We start from the raw sequence: 6,658 nt of genomic DNA, 5'->3' as shown, positions 1-6,658 counted from the left end.
AAATCTCTACAATTGTACAGATAAGACCAGTCCTTAGTAATAATGAATGTAAGTAATAACGTTGGACAAGTCACTCACTATAGCAGTCAACTTCTTCACGGTGCCCTCGGTGCAATATTATTGTAAATCAACAAAATTCATCTATAACCGGGAAACCATACAACCATGCCTGTAAAAGTTAAAGGTCAGCCTAACTGTACACTAGATACTACAAAATATAGATAGTTGAAAACATAGATAGAAAAAAGAAACAAATTTGCGCATTGGTGCTTGGAGTATTGCAGTCCAATGCTGATGTCATAAGAATTCTAAAATTTATTCCGGGCAGTCGGTAGTATTTATCCACCAAAGCTGAATCCAGGTAACAAACCTCTCATTCTTTATAAGACCAGACAAACGGTTGCAGTTTGAAGACCGACTCAGCTTTTCATGCTGATCAAGAATATATATACTTTATGGGGTCGGAAACGTCTCCTGTGCGTTACAAACTCCTGACCAATTTTTTAATACCCCCTGCAAGGGTATAATAAATCAAATTTTAAAGTTAACAAAATATATGTGTGACCATTTCTGACTTGTGTCAAGAAATGAGCAGATTAAGCCTTCACAACTAAAGAGTAAAAGTACAAGAATACACTAATGACAAACACAAAAAACCAAAATATGTATATATAAGATCTAAATCATTTCTTTCTGATAAAAACCAAAATCGAAGCTGGCTGCTAATAGTATTTATAATTGTAGTTGAAAATTTCAAATCAAAGCAAACGGGATATGGCAATCAAATAACCTTACAATTATTGTTCAAGCAAAGCATTGTTACTTTTTACAATTCGATTTGGATTTCTATCATAACCAAATCAGAACTCAAAAGGATTGGATCCAATAAAAAAAGAAAACTGTAACGTTAATATTAGTTAATGTGAAACAAGAACTTGCAATTAATTTCTTCTGTGCACGACTATATTTTTGGCCCTTTTAGGATCCTGATCGAAGAATTTGTAATGGGTAGCCAAGAAATGCCTTTTAATTCACGTAAACGTATTATATCTTGGGATGTATTCGATGAATGCCCTATAAAGCGTCGGCGTTTTTCTTCACATTCCCATAATACATGCGAGGTCGAAAATACCAATAACGCATTAACTGATTTGCCTAACACAGCTTGTAATAGCTTTGCCAAACGCTGCAGCAGCAAAAAGTCAAGTCCTTTCGCAAAGGTGAAATTCGCACCGGACCCAATGGGCGAGGTTCCTAACAATAAATTCGAAACACCAAACAATCGCAAGCAGTTTGCCGCCATTTTAGGACAACAGGAAATGGAATCGGAAATGTCTCTTTTCACATTAAAACAGGTGCAAATCATTTGCGAGAGTAAGATTAAAGAATCGGAAAAACAAATTTGTGAATTGTACGAGGCCTTATTGACCAGCAAGCTGTCCGAGCAATATGAAATCTTTGTCAAATTCACACAAGATCATATTGAACGTCGATTTGAGCCCCCGTCCAGCTATTTCTCTTAATATTATAGCTGCAGCTTCGTTATTTTGGCTTATTGCATGTTTATATATTTTGTATGCGTTCAGTGCTTACTTCAAATAAATACAACATAATTTGATGTGACATAATTTAAAGTTTTTCATTTGTCACCAGACAGTTCATTAACATACTGATTTAGCCCTGGGCAAGCGACGTTATGCTCTACCCCTGGTGTTATCGACAAGTATCAAAGAGTTGGTAACAAAACGTTGACGAGAAAGGGTGCGAACGAATAAGCTCCTACGATCGGTGGTAACGAACGGCCACCACGAACGAATCCAACGGCATCGCCTTGCAAACGTCACTTTATTGTTAAGTCTCAATTAGTTAATAAACTTATATTAATTATCTACCTAAACGTACGAGTCTGGCATTTCTATTGTTCCTATAAGTCGCACTCCCCGCCGAAGCCTTCCTGACAGCTTCTCCATCTACAATCTTCTACTGGGTAATGTGATTTACAACCGACATTCTCAGAAGTGGGTTTTAGGTGTGACAATTTTCAGAAGTGGGATGGTGTCCAATTTAGAATTTGGATAGTGTGCAAGACAAAGGTAACGCGCAATTTTCCGCGGTAAAATACCGTGGCATGAGAAACTCGCAAAGTGTAATAGTGTGTGTTCTGCGCATAAACGAACTAGTGGAAACGAGAACGAAAGACGAATAAGCAAAACGAAAAATCAACGAACATACAAGTGTGAAAGAGACAACAATAATGCCGCAGAAAAACTACTTTTCAAAGAAAGCTTTGCAGCAAAAATGTAGACAAGCTGGATTGTCAACATCAGGAAATCGAGAACAATTACAGAGAAAATTAACCGCGATCTGTAGGGACGACGAATACGCCAGTGCGGAAAATCAATCAATGGCTAAAAAGATAAACGAACTAGAAAAAAACGATTAGAGTATTGCAGGAGCGTTCATTCCAACCTGCAATGATTTCGTCACCAATTGTGCTTAGTGACGTAAACGTACAAGAAGTTTCTGGAGAAAGAAACGTGCTTGTGACAAACGAACAAACAAACGTAACGTATTTGACAAACGGTAACACTGCTACGTCTCAGCAGTATGGTAATGTTGCTACGTTCCAGCAACTCGGTAACACTGCTACGTCTCAGCAGTACGGTAATGTTGCTACGTTCCAGCAACTCGGTAACACTGCTACGTCTCAGCAGTGCGGTAATGTTGCTGCGTTCCAGCAACTCGGTAACACTGCTACGTCTCAGCAGTACGGTAATGTTGCTACGTTTCAGCAACTCGGTAACACTGCTACGTCTCAGCAGTACTGCAATGCTACGTCTCAGCAGTACGATCATGTCGATACTTCGCAACAACTCGGTAACACTGCTACGTCTCAGCAGTACTGCAATGCTACGTCTCAGCAGTACGATCATGTCGATACTTCGCAACAACTCGGTTACGCAGCTACGTCTCAGCAGCACGCTTACTTTGCTACGTCTCAGCAACCCAATTACATTGTTACATCGCAACACGGCTATATGGTTACGCCTCGCCAAAACGTACCCTTCGCTCCGACTCCTCAAAGTGGTAACATTGCTACGATTCAGCACTACAATAACGTTGTTACATCACAGCAAGATAATTATGTTCCAACGTCACGGAATTACGTAAGCAAATGTAGGTCAAATGTAAATGTAGGTCAGTATTCGGAAAGTTCTCAAGATTTCGCAACCCAACGACAACAACGACACGAAGTCAACTGCGAAGAAAAATATAATAATTTTAATCATTCTTTTGGAAACATGAACGAAATTATAGCTCTTGTTCCTGAATTTAATCCATCGTCCGTAAAATCATTGGATTCGCATCAGTTTGTTAAACGTGTGGAAACTCTGAAAAACGCATATAACTGGGACGACAGAAAGGTAATTTTTGCAGTTCAACAAAAGATGCAAGGTGCAGCTCGTTACTGGGTGGATGCAACGGATGAAATATTTCAAACATGGCCAGAATTTGTTTCGAAATTTCTATACGACCTTCCCATTTATCAGCAACCCAGCTGATGTTCATTTAAAAATGCAAAAAAAAACATGAAAAACAAACGGGAAACAACGGAATCACCACAAGATTATTTTTATAAAATGCTAGCTATTGGTAAAAAGGGTGAGTTAGCTGATTCAGCAATTGTAACACATATTATAAACGGCATCAACGATTACGATCTTAAGAGAAAGATATCTAACCATTATACCTCATGTAACGAACTTTTACGAGATATACATGCCTATGCGGCTCATAACGAAATCAAATATAATCCACATAGCTTTCAAAATAAACGTGAGCCCAACGGTAATACGCAGAAGTCAAGTCAATCCGTAATAAAACGGATATCCAAAGAAAAGATAGAGACGTCAATCAAATGCTTTAATTGTCAAAAGATGGGACATTATTCCTCAGATTGTCCTATTCCACAGCGTAAGCCTCGATGTACTCATTGTAATCGTACTAATCACGACTCTACCCACTGCCCTGAAAAATTTAAAAACGTTTCGAAAGTAAATAAAATTGACTCAAACATCAACTCAGATATTTGTAAATTTGTTTCAGTTAACGGAAACGAAACAAACGCATTCGTCGATCCAGGTAGTACACGTACTCTGATTCGAAAATCATTTGCCGAAAACGTAGGCGTTTTGCAACGATGTGCAATCACACTGAACGGATTTGGAGGAGGAAAATTCTTCTGTAACCAAAAAATAATGCGAAAATTGTTGTGGACAAGATAGGTCACGAAGTCGAAATCCTTGTCGAAAACATACGCCAAATAGAAACAGTTCGAAATCTAGCAGATACCGAAAACGAAGAATTGGAAAAAGCCTTAATAGATAATGCTGCTTGTTTTGCGCAGAAAACTAACGAATTAGGTAAATGCTCAATATCGAAAATGGAAATCACTTTAACATCAAACGTCCCATGTTATACGAAACCATACCGAACACCGTTTGCGCTCAGACCTATTGTTACGAATATCATATCTGAGCTACTGGAAAACGACATAATTCGTCCTTCGGATTCGCCGTACGCCTCGGGACTCGTCATCGTAGATAAAAAGAATGGAGAACATCGTCTTTGCGTCGACTATCGTCGCCTTAACAGTATTACGGTCAAAATTCCATTTCCTATGCCAAACATGGAAGAGCAATTCGCTCAACTAGCTGGAAACGTATATTTTACGCAACTTGATCTACGTATGGGATACCATCAAATCGAGATAAGTGAATCGTCCAAACAGTACACGGCGTTTGTTACAGCTGACGGGCATTACGAATACAACAGAATGCCTTTTGGACTCATTAACGCTCCGGCAGTCTTTCAGTCGGTAATGAACCAAATCATAAAACGTATGGAATCAGGTGAGGTTTTCGCATATTTAGATGACGTAATAATCCCAAGTAAGACCTTCTAATCTGGTATGCAACGAATTAAGAAGTTTTTCTCAATCTTACAAGATAGTGGCTTAACCCTACGATACGACAAATGCAAGTTTCTGCAATCCGAAATTACGTTCTTGGGCCACATAGTCAATAAAGATGGAATAAAACCTGACGAATGTAAAGTAAGCGCAATTAAAAATTTTAAAGTACCTACAAACGTAAGAGAAGTAAGAAGATTCCTTGGTCTCACAGGTTTCTTCAGAAAATTTATTGAAAATTATTCATTAATATCACGTTCTTTAACAGAACTGCTACGCAAAACGGAGGCGAATACATTTAGTTGGGGAGAAGCCCAGCAACATGCATTTATTGAACTAATCGAAAAACTATGTAGCGAACCTGTTCTCACTCTATACGATTTTTCGGCTAAGCACGAAGTACACACCGATGCTTGTGCTTTAGGCCTAGCAGGAGTTTTGCTGCAGTTGCATAATGACAAAGATTGGCGTCCCGTTTGTTATTTTAGTCGACACTGTACCAACGCTGAGAGTAAATACCACAGTTACGCATTGGAAACGCTTGCAGTAGTAGAAACACTCCAAAGGTTCAGAGTCTACCTTTTGGGAAAATCATTCCGTCTGGTGACCGATTGCTCAGCTATTGCCAAGGTTAAAACGAATAAAGAACTCATTCCACAGGTGGCGCGCTGGTGGATTAAAATAATGGATTACGACTGTGAATTTATTCATCGAGATGGTAGCAAAATGGCTCATGTAGATGCGTTGAGCCGTGCTCCAAGTTTACCCCCGGAAGGATCACTAGATGAATTTGTTAGAACCATAATTTCAGAAATCGACGACTGGTTGTTAACAATGCAACTACAGGACAAAATACTTGCCGAAATAATCGCAGTACTGAAGGGAAAGCGTCACAGTGATCAACTGAAGCAACTACGTATTGATTATGTCATCGAAAATCATCGCCTTTATCGGAAAATGGAAAACACTATTCTCTTCGTTGTGCCAAAGGCAGTAAGATGGCGCATTGTTAAAAGTTGCCATGATGATGTCGGACACTTCGGTCTTGATAAAACCATTGAGGGGATTCAAAAACGTTTTTGGTTTCCAAAGATGAGGAAATACGTGAAGGACTATATTTCCACATGCATCCAATGCTGCTACTATAAGTCAAAAGGAGGAAAGCCTGAAGGTCGCATGCATTACAACGATGTTGACCCGGTTCCTTTTCGTCGACTTCACGCGGATCATTTGGGTCCTTTTATTCGAAGCAAACGAGGAAATACTCATATACTGGCTATATCTGATTCATTCAGTAAATTTCTAATCGTAAAAGCAGTTAAAAGTACAAAATCATTACCTGTTCTATCAACGCTAAACGAAGTTTCTAGTTACTTTGGCTTGCCAAATTTTATTATAACAGACCGTGGAACAGCGTTTACGTCAAAATTATTTGAAGATTACTGTAAGCAAAACCATATCCAACACGTTAAGAATGCTGTACGAACACCCCGTGCAAACGGTCAAGTAGAACGCGCTAATCAAATAATTCTCAATTATATACGAACGATGAACGAAAATCCAAAGGATTGGGATCTGACTCTTCATAACCTTCAATGGACCGTCAACTCGCAGAAAAACAGCACCACTGGATTCAGTCCAATTGATCTCGTATTTAATTTCAACGCCATTGATGTCGAGGTCCTT

General features: G+C 39.0%; 1 long non-coding RNA gene across 1 annotated transcript; it reads left to right on the top strand.

Moving 5' to 3' along the window:
- Positions 1 to 762: 762 nt before the first annotated feature.
- Positions 763 to 1,628, top strand: LOC137572473 (uncharacterized). Its single transcript, XR_011031662.1, has 2 exons — positions 763 to 901; positions 983 to 1,628. It is a non-coding gene; the product is annotated as an uncharacterized lncRNA (long non-coding RNA).
- The last annotated feature ends 5,030 nt before the right edge of the window (positions 1,629 to 6,658 follow it).

This window comes from Drosophila tropicalis, unplaced genomic scaffold (assembly GCF_018151085.1).
Source record: "Drosophila tropicalis isolate 14030-0801.00 unplaced genomic scaffold, ASM1815108v1 contig_321, whole genome shotgun sequence".
NCBI classification, from domain to species: Eukaryota; Metazoa; Arthropoda; class Insecta; order Diptera; family Drosophilidae; genus Drosophila; species Drosophila tropicalis.
This window is presented reverse-complemented; position numbering and strand designations above follow the sequence as displayed.